We start from the raw sequence: 18458 nt of genomic DNA, 5'->3' as shown, positions 1-18458 counted from the left end.
TCCCACTTAGCTTGTTTGCCCACAGCCAGTGCTCTACCAATTGAGTCACTTCTCCACTTTTGGTCTTTTGCTGGTTAATTGGAGATAAGAGTCTCTCAGATTTGTCTGCCTGGGCTGGCTATGAACCTGTAGCTCTCCAGATTTCAGACTCCTGATTATAGCCTTGAGCCACAAACACCTGTTATCACTTAGTCTTTTAATCATAAGCAATTGAAGGTTACAACACAAAATGCCATTATTCTCTTCAGTAATAATTACGATTTTAGGGGCTGGGAAGGTGGCTCAGTGGTAGAGCCCTTGCCTTGCATGCATGAGGCCCTGGATTCGATCCTCAGCACCACATAAACAAAAAGAAAAAAGCCGAAAGTGGCGCTGTGGCTCAAGTGGTAGAGCGCTAGCCTTGAGCTGAATAGCTGAAGGACAGAGTCCAGGCCCAGAGTTCAGGCCCCACGACCAGACCCCCCCAAAAAAAATTTTAAAAAATGAACAAATAATTACCATTTTATATTCTGTTCTATGTCTTTGTGTCAGAACTGTTCAGAAGTGATCTTACTTTCAATCTTACAAGCCACAACCCTTTATATGGAACTCCTGTGACCAGATATGTTCTGGAATTCAGGCACTTTTTAGGGATAGGAAGAGAAAGGGGCACCTGTTTTTTTTTTTTACACACAGTACAGTAAAGAACCTCTGTGGTCTGGGAAGGTGGCTCAGTGGTAGAGTGCTTGCCTTGCATGCCTGAGGCCCTGGGTTCGATTCCTTAGCACCACATAAGCAAAAAGAAAAAAAAACCCGGAAGCGGTGCTGGGGCTCAAGTGGTAGAGCGCTAGCCTTGAGCTGAAGAGCTGAGGGACAGCGCCCAGGCCCAGAGTTCAGGCCCCATGACCGGACCCCCCAAAAAAAAAAAAAAAGAACCTCTGTGTTCTTCCATCTTGAGGTTGTCTTGGTACAGAAGAAATCATTCTGAACAGTGTACCTTTGCCTTATTTTTATTAATCGTTAATTTGCCAGTACTGGAGCTCTAATGCTGTTCTTTTTTTCTGTCAAAGCTGGTGCTCTACCTCTTGAACTGTAATTTCTTTCCTTTTTTTTCTTTTTTAATGTGTTGTGAGAAGCGTTCAAAGTGCAGCATAAGAGAATTCATCTGTTGGGGCTGGGAAGGTGGCTCAGTGGTAGAGCACTTGCCTTGCATGCTCGAGGCCCTGGGTTCGATTCCTCAGCACCACATAAGAAAAAAGCCGGAAGTGGCGCTGTGGCTCAAGTGGTAGAGTGCTAGCCTTGAGCTGAAGAGCTGAGGGACAGCACCCAGGCCCAGAGTTCAGGCCCCATGACCAGACCCCCCCCCCCCAAAAAAAAAAGAATTCATCTGTGGATCTAAACATTTGGAGCTTGCATATCACACAGCAGAATTATCCAGTTAGGCATACACCCAGTTGAAAAACATTATATTTTTTAATTCCCCACGAGTAATCTGATAGATAACTGTCAAACCATCACTGGAAAAACATGAAAAATAGTCAAGCAAAGTAAAGCCACTGAAAAAGAATGTTCTCCAAAATGGACTAAGTAAGCCCATTCACCTGTCTCCCCACCTGGTCAGGCCTACACTTAGCACACGTGCAAAACTACAATAAGACACAACTACTGTGATTATTACTATCATTTTGAACTGTAATTTCATTTCTAACTTTTTGGTGGTTAATGCGACGGACCAGCTCGGCCGGAGCACTGGGACCGACGGGGACAGGGATCTCGGGATAGGTGGGCAAAGGATTTGGCGAAGTGACAAACAGACACAGACTCAAAAGAGTTGCATCTGAGTGTATCTTTATTGAGGAGAATTAACATTTTTATACAGTGTGTGATTGTGACATAGATTCTTTGTTTATTTAAACACGTAATCAATTTTTTAAAGGCAAAGCATTGATGAATTACATGAAAATTAATGACTATCCCACCAACTGTTTAAGCTAAGTGGTGCGAAACAAGTCTAGCATATTGTTTAATAGAATACGTCATCTATTCAGCCTTTTTTATGTTTAATAATTAACAAACCTAAGACAGGGCTGTACTTAAATTATACTCTTTTTAATTTTATTTTTATCCAACTAATTTCATCTTTATAAGCTCCTGTATAAGGAAATGGTTTTTGGTTGGTTCAGGAAATATGTCACTAACTTTATATTTTAGATGGTGAAAATACCATCTATTCCCTATAACGTAAGTTAGACTAAACTTAATCATAACTGTTGGGAGAATCTTTCTTTTTCTTTTATAATCAGAGGTCCCTTTTTTAGAACTCTCTAAACTACTGGGATAACTCTTTCTAACTTAGTTTAGTTTATTGATTTTGTCTGTTGGACATATCTAGAAATTTTAAGTCTCTATATTTACTATTCGTGAGCTGCAAAACCGCTTGTGAAGTTGTAGGAGTTTCTGGAGGCAACGTCACATCAGATGATAGATTGATTGGGGGATTGCCCACATTTAATCTTTGGCCTTAGTCTTTATTACTTAGAGAAGCCATCTCTATTGGACTGGAAAAATACAACATGCTCTGTTTGCGGATCAATAGAAAAATAGCCAAAACAAGAATAAAGGCAACGAATGTACAGCCAAGAAGAATATAGTAAGAATAAAGGTAGAGGCTATAAAGGTGCAGCCAAGTGTATGGGAAGCCTTGAACCAACACCCCCTTCCTGGGGGCATGCTTCCTTGAAGCTCTTTGTCCAATACAATCTCACGCAGACTCCGCAGAAGGTGGGGTGGCACCCACTGGTCACAGAAAGATGTCCACTCAGCTGGAAATACCAGGAACCACTGGAAGTGAAGAAACTTAAGTGTTTGACCTTGTTTCTCTGGCCAGAGATTATTCATTGAACTTGCAGTCCCTTATTCTGTTGTCGAGGTTAAATCAGAAGCCATCTATCCACCGCAGGCAGCTTTATGGAAGTGCTCCGCCCACCTGCGCTGGCCTCTCTTTGCTGAACCCAGCTAAGGACTCCTTGCAGACACATCTTCATGGCTGCTTTGCCTGCTGTGATCTCTGCTCCTTTCCAAACGCTTGCTTCAGCAGCTTCCTCTCCATTGTGCCTCTCGGACTGGGTTCCCATGGTGGTTGGATACTGAGCTGCTTGTTAGAGGAGGAAACAAGAGTTGTTGTATACAATGGCAGGCCTGAATTGGCCTGGAGGCAGGACAGACGCTCTCCCAGGTGGGACTTGTCAGGGCACAGGGCAGGCATCCTGCCACTGGGCCCTGGGTCACTGTGGTGAGCAGCAGCCACACTGGAACTTCTCTTTCTCAGAGAACAACGGGTTAAGTCTGACCAGATTGTCTTTTTTAGGGAATCCAGTTCTCCACCAACTCCTGGGGGATGCCTGGGGCTTGAGTCTATGCCAGGCTCCACTCCTGTCCAGAACCTTTCATTCCAAAAGTTTCAACCAAGTGTATGTGGCGTGGCAGGTTAATTGAAGAGTATTGATGTTGCTGCCTGGCTGGCTCTGAATCACGATCCTCAGGTCTCAGCCTCCTTACTATCTAGGATTACACGAGCAGTCCACTGGCACCTGCCTTGTTTTGTTTGGTGCTTTAAAAATTTTTTTTCATTTATTTATTTTTTGGTCGTGGGGCTTGAACTCTGGGCCTGGGCGCTGTCCCTCAGCTCTTCAGCTCAAGGCGAGCGCTCTACCACTTGAGCCACAGCACCACTTTTGGCTTTTTCTGCGTATGTGGTGCTGAGGAATCGAACCCAGGGCCTCAGGCATGCAAGGCAAGCGCTCTACCACTGAGCCACCTTCCCAGACCTCCTCTACCACTTTTGAGCCACAGCTCTCCACAGTTTTCTGGTGGTTAATAGGAGGTAGGAATCTCACAGACTTTCCCGCCTGGACTAGCTTTGAACCTGGATCCTCAGATCTCAGCTTAAATAGTACTATATAAGTAGGATTACAGGTCTGAGCTGCCAGCATCCAGCAGTTTTTTTGTTGTTGTTGGTGGGTTTTTTTGTTGTTGGTGGTGGTAATGGTGGTTGTGGGGCTTGAACTCAGGGCCTGGGTGCTGTCCCTGAGGCTTTTTGCACTCAAAGCTAGCACTCTACCACTTGAGTCACAGCACCACTTCCAGTTTTTGAGTGGTAATTGGAGGTAAGAGTCTCATGGCTTTTCTGCCCAAGCTAGCTTCAAACCATAATCCTCAGATCTCATCCTTCTGAGCAGCTAGGGTTACAGGCATAAGCCACTGGTGCCTGACAGTTGTTTTGTTTTTGAGAGAGGGTCTTGTTATGTACCCCAGGCCTGCCTGGTATCCCAGAAGTGGCACAAAAAGAAAAAAAAATAATTTTTCCTATGATTTGAGTTTTAACTTGTAAATATTGCCCCCAAAATACAAAATGGTAGTGTAAACTCCCCCCCCCCTCGCCCCTCGGTCAATTGTGGGGCTTGAACTCAGAGCCTGAGTGCTGTTGTGTTTTAGCTCAAGGCTAACGCCCTACCACTTGAGCCACAGCTTCTCTTCTGGCTTTTTGGTAATTTATTGGAGATAGGCATTGCATGGACTCTGCTGCCCATCCTGCCTTTGAACGGTGATGCTCAGATTGTAGCCTTCTGTGTAGTTTAGGATTACAGGTGAGCCACTGACTCCTGGCTCCCCTCCAGTCTTTAACCCCCCCCCCAAATTTATTCCATTAATCTCTTCTCATTTCCCTAATGAGTTACTTTCTAAAGATAAAGTGGAAGCTCATTTGTACATCCATGCAGGCTGGCAAAAGCCCATCTTTCTCGGAGCTCTGAGGATCCTCCCTTGCTGGAAGGGATCCTTTGCCGGGTGCCTGCCTGGAATTCTGGTCCTCTTACCATTCCCCGGGGCTCTCTGAGGACCCTGATGGGCAGACTCAAACCAGCATGCTTTTAACCTCTAGGTTTTCCACTGTACTTTTTGTTCTGGCAAGGGGGGTAGTTAATTATAAGATGTTCTGTGTTTTCTTCAAGGGTTCCTCCATTTTCTTCTACTTCTAGGTTAGATTTTTCTTATTGCAAGACCCCAGTAAGGTCCTTATCTGTAGATCTTGTGTCTGGGCAGTCAGAAAGACCCACAGTTAGGTCTTGTTTTTATGCAGCAGTGAGTCCAGACAGCTCTCTCGAGAATCCAGGCTCCATTAGTGGGACAGCCTTGGCACAAGGCTGAGGTGGTACGGTGCTCATGGTGGTCACTTGTTCCGCACGGGGCACCTGCCGTGTGCTTTGTTATGGGAGGCACAGAATCTGGGCACTGCAGATAGTACATGCTGATTTCTTCTCTCTCTCTCTCTCTCTCTCTCTCTCTCTCTCTCTCTCTCTCTCTCTCTCTCTCTCTCTCTCTCTCTCTCTCTCTCTCTCGTGTGTGTGTGTGTGTGTGTGTGGTACTGCAGATAGTACATGCTGATTTCTTCTCTCGCGCGCGCGCGCGTGCGTGCATGCGTGCGTGTGTGTGTGTGTGTGTGTGGTGGGACCTGAACTCTGGGCCTGGGTGCTGTCCCTCAGTTCTTCAGCTCAAGGCTAGCACTCTACCACTTAAGCCACAGCGCCACTTCCAGCTTTTTCTGCTTATGTGGTGCTGAGGAATTGAACCCAGGGCCTCATGCATGCAAGGCAAGCACTCGACCACTGAGCCACCTTCCCAGCACCACTGATTTCTTTTTGAGTTTTTCTTTTCCTACCTGTCTCTTAACTATGAAAATACCTAGAGGAATCTATAGAGCGTGGAATAACTATGGCCCTCATTTTAGAGGAAGATTCTCACCTGAGCCAGCATTGGCCCCCCGGGACACGTGGTGGTAATTGTAGCTAGGTAGAGAAGGCTGTAGTTAGGAGGACAGAAGACAGCTGAGCCCCAAAGACAGCACAGCAGCTGGACTGCTCTCCACCACGAGAGACCTCACCTAGAATCAGGGGTGCCACACATTGAGACCCTGCTTCAGAGGGACTTGACTTCTTTAGCGTGCCCTGGTGGGACCTTCCTTGGTGAGGCTTCACGAGGTGGAGGGAGTTTGTATAACTGACTAACCTGGGGGGCAGGGGGAGGCTGGGAAGGGATGTGAAGGGTAAACAAAGGAGGAGGCTGCAATGCTTGATAAGAAATGTACTCATTATCTTGCCCATGTAATTGTAACCCCTCTGTACAGTATGTTCACCAAAAAAACAAAACAAAACAAAAAAAAACTGACTAACCTGTGTGTTCCCTGACTTCTGCAATACACCCACTTTTTTCTTTTTGGTCGTGGGGCCTGAACCTGAACTCCAGGCCTGGGCGCTGTACCTCAGCTCTTTTGCTTAAGGCTAGTGCTCTACCTCTTGAGCCTCAGCGCCACTTTTGGCTTTTTCTGCTTATGTGGTGTTGAGGAATCTAACCCAGGACCTCATGCATGCAAGGCAAGCACTCTACCTCTGAGCCACCTTCCCAGCCCTAAAATGGTTTAATTTTAGGTGAATTTCAGTTCAGAAAAAGTGGGTGTAGGGGCTGGGAAGATGGCTCAGTGGTAGAGTGCTTGCCTTGCATTGCATGAGGTCCTGGGTTCGATTCCTCAGCACCATATAAGCAGAAAAAGCCAGAAGTGGCTCTGTGGCTCAAGTGGTAGAGCGTTAGCCTTGAGCTGAAGAGCTGAGGGACAGCGCCCAGGCCCAGAGTTCACGCCCCACGACCAGCAAAAAAAAAAAAAATTAAACCATTTTAAAGAGAACAAATGGCATTTAGTGTATACACAATGTTGTGCAAACATCACCTCTACCAGATTTTCATTACCTTCAAAGGAATCCCTATACTCACTCAGGCTTGGCAGCCTCTGTTTTGCTTCTCTGGGTTTACCTCTCCTCCACCTCATATAAAATGGGGTCATACAATATGTATGTCACTTCTTGTGTCTGCAACGCTCCATGCTGTAGTGTGTGTCAGCTATGCCCAAGTCATATTCTTTTTTCTTTTTTTTTTTTTTTTTTTGTCGGTCATAGGGCTTGAACTCTGGGCCTGGGCGCTGTCCCTCAGCTCTTCAATTCGAGTCTAGCACTCTACTGCTTGAGCCACAGCACCACTTCGGGTTTTCTGGTGGTTTATTGGAGATAAGAGTCTCACGGTCTTTCTTGCCTGGGCTGGCTTTGAACCGTGATCCTCAGATCTCAGCCTCCTGAGTAGCTAGGATGACAGGCGTGAGCCACCAGCGTCCGGCAATCATATTCTATTTTATGGATAGACTATATATTTTATGGATAGACTATAGTGTGTTTCTTCAGTCACCTGTCAATGGGCATTTGTTTAGGCTCCACATTCTTGCTAGTAATGTGAATGTTATGACCATGATAGGTACTTTTATTGGGTTCTTGTTTTCAGAGTGTTAGGTTTTTTTGTTTTGTTTTGTTTTTGAGACGGTCTCATGTAGCTGTAAACCCACCATTCTGCCTCACCCTCTAGGATTATATAGACACGCATCTCCATTCTTGGCTCTTATTTGCAGTTCTGTTATGTGTGTACCTAGGACTAGAAATACTAGATCACATAGTAACTCCTTGTTCAATTTTTTTTATTTTGGGGGGGGGGGGTCTGGTCGTGGGACCTGAACTCTGGGCCTGGGTGCTGTCCCTCAGCTCAAGGCTAGCACTCTACCACTGGAGCCACATCGCCATTTCCAGCTTTTTTCTTTTTGCTTATGTGGTGCTGAGGAATTGAACCCAGGGCCTCATGCATACAAGGCAAGCGCTCTACCACTGAGCCACCTTCCCAGCCCCTTGTTCAATTCTTTGAGAACCTATCCAGTTGTTTTTTTGCCATACTCCCTTTTTACTACCAGCATTGTATGTACTTTCCTGTATATAAGAAGTATAATTCCAAAGTTAAACTTCTTTTTATGGGAATGCCCTTGAATTCACTGCTGAATTGTGGAGGAGGGGTTAGTTTGCTGATAGCTCTGCCGATTCCAAACCATGTGCGTGAACGTTTATAGTCTTCCAAGTTCCTGAATTGATAAATAAGTAGGTAGTAACTTAGGAAATGGCGACACACTTTCACGTAGTTTAGTTTGGGGAGAGAGTGTCTTTACATGTTTGAATCTTATTTTCTGGGAAAGTATAGATATTGACAAATAAACTATATTCTGGTTGGTGGGTTTTGAGAGGGATCAGAGGGGCCTCCCCTGCAGCCTCTGGCCATTCAAGACTGCCCAGGATAGAAGGCCAAGGCAGCAGGTGGACAGATGTGTGGAGTAGAAAAGTCCTATGTAGAATAGACAACCGGTGGCTTCTAGAGACTCAGGACTCCTCTGCACTGACACCAAATGGAAGTGTCCGGACCAGGTGAACTTTATGGGTCTTGAATTTTCACTAGCAGAATTCTAACTCTTCTTCCTACTCGCATGCCTTTAAGTTCAACTTAGGGACTTTTTTTTTCTGGGACATTTATAAAGAGTTTTAAAACAAGAAAAGGAAATCCACTTCTGGTTTTCTGGTGGTTAATTGGAGATAAAAGTCTCACAGACTTTGCTGCCTGGGCTGGCTTTGAACTGCAGTCCTCAGCTCTTAGCCTCCAGAGTAGCGAGGATTACAGGCGTGAGCCACCAACACTGGGCCTATCACTGGCTTTAACATCTTAGTAGCAAAATGTATGTTTTATTCACAACATGAATACAATACCAACATAGTTTTTTCTGTTTGTTACAGAGAAACTTACATGTGTTGGAGACCAGACCAGAAGCAACTCTGAATTAAGGTAATTTCACATACACAATTGGTATTCATCGGTTTTTAAAATACCACATTTAAAGTCCTTCAGGGTTTCTTTGTGTGTGTGAGAGAAAGAGACAGAGATAGACATAGAGAAGATGGATGCCGTGATGTAAATTAAATGCAGGGCCTAGTCCAAGACTCACACTGAAAAAAAAAGTCTGTTAAGCTCATCTTCAAATATAACAAGAGGATATTACATGATCATTCAGTTTCAACATTTATAGAACTTTACCAGATTTGTTTAATCTCCTTGCCTTCCTTCTGACCTCTCTCCTCATTACAAGTCCCCCTGGCAGGGTGTGATTCAGGTATAGAGGGCTGGGCTGCCTTGCAGGCTCCAGGCCACCTCACAAAAACAAAGCTACAGAAATAAATAAAACACATCCCCTAAAACCTCTCATTTCCCTTGCAAGGGTTCAGTATTTCTAACAAGGAATCTCATCGATTTGGCCATTTAGCAAAGAAACATAGCCTGTTGTAGCTGAGGTCTAATCCAGGCGACTTGGAAGGTAGAGATCCAGAGAATGGAAGCCCCACGCTTAAAGTAGAAAGACCTCATCTCAACAAACAGGTCTGGCATCGTGGTACATATTGTTGTCCTAGCCACAGGAGGGATACAGCTAGATAGTATTGTGGTCTATACCAGAGCAAGGCAAAAATTCTAACTCTTATTTGAAAAGTAACTGAAAACAAAGGACTAGAAGTATGGTTCAAGTGTATAACACCTTCCTAAGAAATTTGAGGCTCTTAGATCAAACTCTAGTACCATTCCCCCAGAAAAGAAAAGATTAAAAAAAAAAAAAGGAACTGCAGCCCAGAACTTCCTGTCATCTTAGTAATAAGATTGTTTCTGATTTTTATCTGTTAAGAAATTGGTACATCAGCCGGGCGCCAGTGGCTCACGCCTGTAATCCTAGCTACTCAGGAGGCTGAGATCTGAGGATCACGGTTCAAAGCCAGCCTGGGCAGGAAAGACTGTGAGACTCCTATCTCTAATAAACCACCAGAAAATAGGAAGTGGTGCTGTAGCTCAAGTGGTAGAGCGCTCGCCTTGAGCTGAAGAGCTGAGGGACAGCGCCCAGGCCCAGAGTTCAAGTCCCACGACCGACAAAAAAAAAAAAGGAAATTGGGACATCAGAAGTGGCGCTGTGGCTCAAGTGGTAGAGCACTATCCTTGAGCTGAAGAGTATAAGGTCAGTGCTCAGGCCCAGAGTTCAAACCCTACAACCAACCCCCCCCCCAAAAAAAAAAAAAACTTGGTACAGGGCTGGGCGCTGGTGGCTCACGTTTGTAATCCTAGCTACTCAGGAGGCTGAGATGTGAGGATCGAGTTCAAAGCCTGCCCAGGCAGGAAAGTTCATGAGACTCTTATTTCCAATTAACCACCAGAAAAAAACAGAAGTGGCGCTGTGGCTCAAGTGGTAGAGCACTAGCCTTGACCTGAAGAGCCTCAGGGATAGCGCCCAGGCCCAGAGTTCAACCCCATGACCAACAACAACAGCAAAAAATATGCACTAGTGTACCAGGCGAGTTTTCATAGTGTCCTATTAACTTTCCCCCCTTCTGTTCTTTGAATTTTTGTTTCAGCCTTGTAACATAGATAGCACAGTTCTATTTTGCAAGATCAGACCAAAACAAAAAGTGATTCAGTGGGAATCATATTTACATGTCACATACCCAGAACCTGAAACTTATTTATCTATATATGTACCTTTGTCATTAGCAAACCTACAACTTGGTGGTTGTTTGTGACTTGTCTGCTAGCTCTGCAGCTCTAGGGACATTGTCAGTATTCCTTCTCATGGAGGGGCCCTGATTGGAGGACATGGCACTGCTCTGTTCGTTTCGAAATGGGGGAGTTATCACTTGGAGCACATCCTGTGCATCTGGAAATACTCTGAGGAAAGAACTATTCTACCACCTGACTCACAACAACACTGCTTGTTATCTGAAGTGAGGACATGGTACTTTAATGTATGTCCCCACTCCATGATGGGCATCAAGTCCAAGGCCTCTGAGTTCCATCCCTTGCCGCATGCTTTTGAATTGTTTAAATTGCTTCCAAAAGCATTTGCGACTCTGAAGTTCCAGATAAAAGCTAATGGCAAATGTGGGTCATAAGCAGACCTGAGACCTCAGCAGGCCCCGTCTTAGTGGCTTAGGCTGGAAAATGCAAGCACAGCACAGCAGAGCTTACCTGGGATGTGCACTGGGTGGGCAGAGGCAGGCAGGCAGACCTGATGTTGGGGTTTCCCTGAGGACGGGACACGAAGGACAGTGAAAAGCAAAAGCGTAGGTAAGATTTCTTTGACATATGGTCATTTCTTGTTTTATAGTAGTACAAGCAGCATTACCAATATTGGGAGGTTGGATGGAATAGCCAATAATTGAAAGTAAAAATGCTAGTGATTTATTACTCTTTGTTTTTCTTTTTTTTTTTTTTTTTTTGCCGGTTGTGGGGCCTGAACTCTGGGCCTGGGCACTGTCCCTCAGCTCTTCAGTTCAAGGCTAGCGCTCTACCACTTTAGCCACTCGTGCTACTTCTGGCTTTTTTTTTTTCTGTTTATGTGGTGCTGAGGAATCGAACCCAGGGCCTCATGCATGCAAGGCAAGCACTCTACCACTGAGCCACCTTCCAGCCCTACTTTTGTTTTTCTTAAACAACTAAAATTACTACTTTAAACTTTGTATTGTTTTTCAAATATACTGTTTTTTAATATGCCAAAAGTAGTCCTTAAATTATTACATTACTTTTGTTATTGTTCTTCGTGATATTAGGTGGTGTATTTCAGCAACTCTCAACAGTTGCGATAGTTTTTTGTTTTTGTTTTTCCTTGGTTGTAGGGCTTGAACTCTGGGCTTGGGCGCTGTCCCTTAGCTCTTCAGCTCAAGGCGAGAGCTCTACCGCTTGAGCCACGGCACCACTTCGGTTTTCTAATGGTTTATTGGAGATAAGAGTCTCACGGGCTTTCATGCCTGGGCTGGCTTTGAACTGTGATCCTCGTATCTCAGCCTCCTGAGTAGCTAGGATGACAAGCTTGAGCCACTGGCGCCTGGTGCAATAGTTACTTTTGAAACCTTAAAATGAACAGAAAAGAATGTAAATACTTTTGGCTACAGGACCCAGAGAACCTCTTTAACTTTTGGGGTAGGTGGTAGGTAATCTGTAGCCATGTGTAGAATGGGAGCTGCTCCATTCCTCTGTATTGTTCTCCACATGTAACCTGCTGCCAGCACTCTCCCCCACGTGCAGAAGAGATGACTGCTTAAATATGCTAGTTGTGCTTTGTGTTTCCCCTACTATTTCCAAACAGGGAAGTAGAAAGTTTTGTTGTTTTAAAGAAAAAAAAATTTTTTTGTTATAAAGAGTACATGTCAACCCTTCCCTCGCTCTCTCCCTGTTCTTTTCTCCCATCCCCACTCACAAGTTGTGCAGTTCACTTTCAACACAGTGTCCAGTGACCAGTGTTGCCTGTGTACTCTTTGTCCCTCCATTTCTGTGCCTTCCCTGACTCTCCCAAAGACAGACAAGACAAAAAGAAAACAAAATGAAAAAAGCAACAAAGAAAAAAAAAACCTTGTTCCCATTTCCTGGAGTGGGTCTGCCTTTTTTTTTTTTTTTTTTTGGTCAGTCCTGGGGCTTGAACTCTGGGCTTCGGTACTGTCCCTCAGCTCTTCAGCTCAAGGCTAACACTCTACCTCTGAGCCACAGTGCCACTTCCGGTTTTCTGAGTGGTTTATAGGAGATAAGAGTCTCATGGATTTTCCTGCCCGAGCTGGCTTTGAACCAAGATCCTCAGATCCTCAGCCTCCTGAGTAGCTAGGATTATAGGCGTGAGCCTGGTAGGTCTGCTGCTTTTTAAGTTCACTGCCCTGTATATAACAGTGGAAAGTCTATTTCTAAAAATCCTCTTTTAGATTTTAATTTTAGAAAATATAAAATTTAGAAAAATGTATTAAAGACACCATTAAAACTTTCTCTCTCTTGGCCAGGTACCAGTGGCTCACGCCTGTCATCCTAGCTACTGAGGAGGCTGAATCTGAGGATCACAGTTCAAAGCCAGCCTGGGCAGAAAAGTCCGTGAGACTCTTAGCTTCAATTAACCACCAGAAAACTGGAAGTAGTGCTGTGGCTCAAGAGGTAGAGCGTTCACCTTGAGCTGAAGAGCACAGCGATAGTGCCCAGGCCCAGAGTTCAAGCCCTATGACCACCAAAAAAAAAAAAAAAAAAAAAAAAAAACCCACTTTCTCTCTTTTTTCAGTCATGGGTCTTGAACTCTGGGCCTGGGCGCTGTCCCTCAGCTCTTCGGTTTAAGGCTAGTGCTCTACCACTTGAGCCACAGCACCACTTCTGGTTTTCTAGTGGTTAATTGGAGATACGAGTCTCACAGACGTTCCTGCTTGGGCTGGGTTTGAACTGCGATCCTCACATCTCAGCCTCCTGAGTAGCTAGGATTAAAGGTGTGAGCCACCAGTGCCTGGCAACGCCATTAAAATTTAATGATGGTACATATTGTAGCAGCTACAGAAATAAGATCTCAAGTTTGAGGCTAAGTTGACTAAAGGTAGGTAGCCTTATCTCAAAAAACTATTTAGAAAAACAAAAAAATAAAAACACAAGAAGGCTGGGAACGTGATTCAAGTGGCAGAGTACCTGTCTGGCAAGTGCAAGGCTTAGTTCAAACCTCAGTATCTTACCCTACCCATCCCCTCCCCCCCCAGAAAAGGCAAGGTTACAGCCCCAGTGAGTTAAAAAACAAAAAAGACACTCCCCGAAAAAAATATCTATACACAGACCAGTGAGAAAAATATGTTTCTAGGCAATTATTTATTTTTTTTCAGTTAGGTTCTCTAGATGTTTAAATGCCTAACAGATTTTTCTTCGCTGATGTGTGTGGATCAGATGATGTGCCTCATGACAGCTGCTGAGGCTGCTGCTTCCCACATTACTTGTGCAGAATTGGCTAGGGGAGCAACACTTTACAGGGCCTACAGGCGTGTACTGACCCCTGACTCTGAAGATCTTCCTCTTGATCCTGGGTAAGATAAAGGGAGACCAGGTCATCTAGGCAGACATATCAACACATCTTCCCACTTTTAAAATCTTTCTATGTTCTGTTATAGAGTAGTAAATATAGACTTTAGTGCTTTAGGGTTGGCACAAAAATGAGTCCATCTTTTTCTACAGAACAATGTTCTCTAATGCCACGGATCTTCTAATATCCTGGGAGGCTTGAGGAGTGTCCCCTGGTGATTCCTATCCACCAGGCTAGCCAAGCAGGGTCGCACACACCTGTATTTCTAGTATTCACTATGCTCCTACTTGAGCAGTTTCAGGACAGACTTAGCTACATAGCCAGAACAAGAAATCAGGGAGGGAGGAGAGGAGGAAAAGAGCTTGTTATCCCTCTGAAATTGTCATGCTCTCCCTGTGTTGAGTCTCTAGAGCGAGATGGCAGCAGGCTGTCATTTGTGGAGGCCTTGATTGGTTGGTTGTTCTGTGGACTGCTCAAGGTCAGTGCTTGTGAGAACTCCTGGGGCCTCATTTTCCCAGGTTTGGCCTTGAGCATCCCTCTTGTCTCCTGCCCATCCTGTTGGAAGAGATTAGCTGCAAAAGATTCTCTTGTCCTCTCTAGGTATAGGTCAGAGATCCATAACGTGAGTAATAGAATGATGTTTTAATACCTTTCTTAAAAAAAAATCGGTTGTGGGGCTTGAACCTCAGAGTCTGGGTGCTGTCCCTGAGCTTTGTGCTCAGGGCTAGCGTTCTACCTCATGGGCTACAGTGCCACCTCCGGTTTTTGAGTGGTAATTGGAGATAAGAGTCTCATCACAGGGACTTTTCTGCCTGAGCTGCCTTTGAACCTGTGATCCTCCGATCTCAGATTGGATTATAGACGAGAGCCACAGCACCAACTTTTTTTTTTTTTTTTTTTGGCTGTGGGTCTTGAACTGAGGGCCTGGGCGCTGTCCCTCAGCTCTTCAGCTCAAGGCCAGTGTTCTACCACTTGAGCCACAGCGCCACTTCCAGTTTTTTGGTGGTTCATTGGAGATAAGAGTCTCATGGACTTTCCTTCTGGAGCTGGCTTTGAACTGCGATCCTCAGATCTCAGTCTCCTCAGTAGCTAAGATTAGAGGCGTGAGCCAGCAGCACCCGTCTTTCATATCTTTTTGCAGAATAGGAAAGTTAAGGAATGTTTATAATGAAGTAGTTTTTTGTTTTTATTTTTTGTGTGGGTCTTGGGGCTTGAACTGGGGACATTGGTGCTGTGCCTGAACTTTTTTTTTTTGGTCGGTCATGGGGCTTGAACTCTGGGCTTGGGCGCTGTCCCTGCACTCTTTAGCTCAAGGCAAATGCTCTATCCCTTGAGCCACAGCACCACTTCCGGTTTTCTAGTGGTTTATTGGAGATAAGAGTCTCACAGACTTTCCTGCCCGGGCTGGCTTTGAACCGCAATCCTCAGATCTCAGCCTCCTGAGTAAGCTAGCATTACAGTCATGAGCCACCAGTGCCCAGTTTGTGCCTGAACTTTTTTGCTCAAGGCCAGCACTCTAACGAGCCACAGCTCCCTTCCAGCTTTTTATGGGTGAACTGGGAATAAGAATCTCATGAACTTTTCCTGTCTAGGCTCACTTTGAACCAAATCCTCAGATCTCAGCTACCTGAGTATTTGGGTTATGGGCACAAGCCACTAGTGTCTGGCTTAAATTATACTTCTTTTATCTTTAAGAGTTATACAAAAGGTTACCATTCAACAACTAGAAAAAGGTGGTATTTTTAAAAACGTTATCTCATTGTTGGGCTGGGAAGGTGGCTCAGTGGTAGAGTGCTTGCCTTGCATGCATGAGGCCCTGGGTTCGATTCCTCAGCACCACATAAACAGAAAAAGCCGGATGTGGCGCTGTGGCTCAAGCGGTAGAGAGCTCGCCTTGAGCTGAAGAGCTGAGGGACAATGCCCAGGCGCAGAGTTCAGATCCACCAGCAAAAAAAAAAAAAAATCTCATTGTTATCATAGAGGTGATATCCTGAGGGGTTACAGTTACAAGAGTCAGGTAATAAGTACATTTCCGTTTGTAAGGTGTCATCTGTTTCCTCATTTTCCTTCCCTCTACCATCTCCACCCACAAGTAGTATAGTTCACTTTCATCAGTATTCAGTCTGCTCCACTGCCGTACTTTTTTACCCTTTTTCCTCTCATTTAAGGTGTTTTTGAGACTCCCTTCTTAGCCCATGTAAGTGTAATGCTGAGTACATGTCACCATAGCTTAATGGTAGGCCGAGAACTCAAAATCATGGTGTTGGGTTCCAGACCAGCTGAGGAAGAAAAGCTCCTCAGACTCTATCTCCCTGGAAGAAGCTGAGCATCATGGTGTGTGCCTGTCATCCCAACTAGGGCTGGAGGGATGCCGGGGCAGAAGACTGCTGATTGGGTGGCTCAGCGTGTATAATGCCAGCCTGTCAAGTTTGGGGCCCATTCAAACTCCAGTGCCAATTTTTAAAAATTCCTGTGCCTAGCTACTCAGGAGGCTGAGATTTAAGGATCATGGTTGGAAGCCAGCCGGGGCAGAAAAGTCCCCATGACATTTTTATCTCCAATTAATCACCCAAAAACTAGAAGTAGCGCTGTGGCTCAAGTGGTAGAGCACTCCCCTTGAGCTGAAGAGCTGAGGGTCAGTGCCCAGGCCCAGAGTTCAAGCCCTATGACCAACAAAAAACAAAAACTAGAAGTGGAATTGTTGCTCAAGTGATAGAGCACAAGGAGGCTTAGGAATTGTGCCCAGGCCCTGAGTTTAATTTAAGCCCCACAACCACTACCACCACCCACAAAAAATTCCTGTAAGCACAGCACTGTGGTTCATGCTTGTAAACCATAGTTTCTGAAGGAGAGATAGGGAAGATCAATGTTCAAGGCCAGTCTTGGCCAAAAAAAAAAAAAGATTCCCTCCCCAGATCTCAAAGCGGTGCATGGTCACAAGTGTCTGAGTGGGAGACACACACACACGTTTATTTTTATTTTTATTATTATTTTTTGGGGGGTCCAGTCGTGGGGCCTGAACTCTGGGTCTGGGCACTGTCCCTCAGCTCTTCAGCTCAAGGCTAGCGCTCTACCACTTGAGCCACAGCGCCACTTCCGGCTTTTTTCTTCTTGCTTATGTGGTGCTGAGGAATCGAACCCAGGGTCTCATGTATGCAAGGCAAGCGCTCTACCACTGAGCCACCTTCCTAGCCCAAGTCTCAAGGACTTTGCCAGTCCTGGGGCTTGAACTCAGAGCCTGGGCACTGTCCCTGAGCTGCTTTTGCTCAAGGCTAGCACTCTACCACTTCTGGCTTTTAATGTGTATGTGGTGCTGAGGAATCTGAGGGCCTCATGAATGTTAGGCAAGCCACATCCCTAGCCCCACATATAGAATTTAAAAAAAAAAAAAAATGCCGGGCTGGGAAGGTGGCTCAGTGGTAGAGTGCTTGGCTTGCATGCATGAGGCCCTGGGTTTAATTCCTCAGCACCACATAAACAGAAAAAGTTGGAACTGGCACTGTGGCTCAATTGGTAGGAACTGGCACTGTGGCTCAATTGGTAGAGCACTAGCCTTGAGCTGAAGAGCTGAGGGACAGTGCTCAGGCCCAGAGTTCAGGCCCCATGACCGACAAAATAAAAAAAGTCTGCCCTTCCGGATCTCATATCACAACCCTTCCACTTTGAGCCTCTCAGTGAGCTAGGGTACAAGTGTGAGCTCCTGCTAGCACCTCACTTTATACAGTGTGGTGGGGTTTTTGTTGTTGTTGTTGTTGTTGTTGTTGCTGCTGCTGTTGCTTTGCTGTGTTTTTTGGCTCCAGTAATGAGACTTGAACTTAGGACCTCAAACATTGGCACTCTCCTGGTTAATCCACATATCCACTTCTGGCTTTTCGATGGTTATTTGGAGATAATTCTCAAGGACTTTTTTTTGGGGGGGGGGTCCAGTTGTGGGGCCTGAACTCTGGGTCTGGGTGCTGTCCCTCAGCTCTTCAGCTCAAGGCTAGCACTCTACCACTTGAGCCACAGCGCCACTTCCGGCTTTTTTCTTTTTGCTTATATGGTGCTGAGGAATCGAACCCAGGGCCTCAGGCATGCAAGGCAAGCGCTCTACCACTGAGCCACCTTCCTAGCCCAAGTCTCAAGGACTTTGCTGCCTAAGTTGTCTTCAAAGTGCCTTTTTCAGATCTCAGCTTCCCGATAGGTTACAGGCATGAATGAACCACCATTACCTAGCTACAACATTTGTGGTGTTTCACTTGTTTTCCTGTGTAATTTGCCTTGGGAATTAAACACCTCAATAAATGATATTTGTGTTTGTTTTATAATACTTTGATCATACTTATGACTGACATAACAACAAGATGTTAATCAAATGTACCACCCCTCTGGTATGGAAAAGAAGCCATCTGTTTAACAGAATTGTTTTGGGGAGCACTGTCGTAATTGGGGTGGTATGCAAGGTTTATCCTAGTCTGATCTGGCCAGTACCTAGAAGGATCAAGGCATTATTTCCTAGCCTCCTGGGATCCCAGGGCCTGTTTGGGTGGGAGTAGAGGGGGCTGGAAATGACCCAGGTGCTTTCAGGATGCTGTGTGAACCTCTGGACATCTTTATAGTCACAGGTTGATTGCTAACTGCTGGAACTTCCAGATTGCCTTGGTCCTCTTCCCTAAAACAGTTGCCACTTGTTTTC

At 45.3% G+C, this 18458-nt stretch overlaps 1 protein-coding gene across 5 annotated transcripts in view; it reads left to right on the top strand.

Annotated features, from left to right (window-relative positions):
* The window catches only part of Gnb1 (G protein subunit beta 1), a 74167-nt gene that overhangs the window by 30353 nt on the left and 25356 nt on the right, over positions 1 to 18458 (top strand). For 4 of the 5 annotated variants that reach the window (XM_070037114.1, XM_070037116.1, XM_070037115.1 and 1 more), the window contains exon 2: positions 8682 to 8730. The exons of the other annotated variant lie outside the window; for it this stretch is intronic. The gene's annotated coding sequence lies outside the window, so the exon portion shown is untranslated. The remainder of the gene's footprint in view (positions 1 to 8681; positions 8731 to 18458) is intronic. 5 annotated transcript variants of the gene reach the window in all.

The sequence above is a fragment of the Dipodomys merriami genome, unplaced genomic scaffold (assembly GCF_024711535.1).
Source record: "Dipodomys merriami isolate MVZ:Mamm:240054 unplaced genomic scaffold, mDipMer1.0.p SCAF_28, whole genome shotgun sequence".
Taxonomy (NCBI): domain Eukaryota; kingdom Metazoa; phylum Chordata; class Mammalia; order Rodentia; family Heteromyidae; genus Dipodomys; species Dipodomys merriami.
Note: the sequence above shows the minus strand (reverse complement) of the source record. Positions and strands in the feature narration are given on the sequence as shown.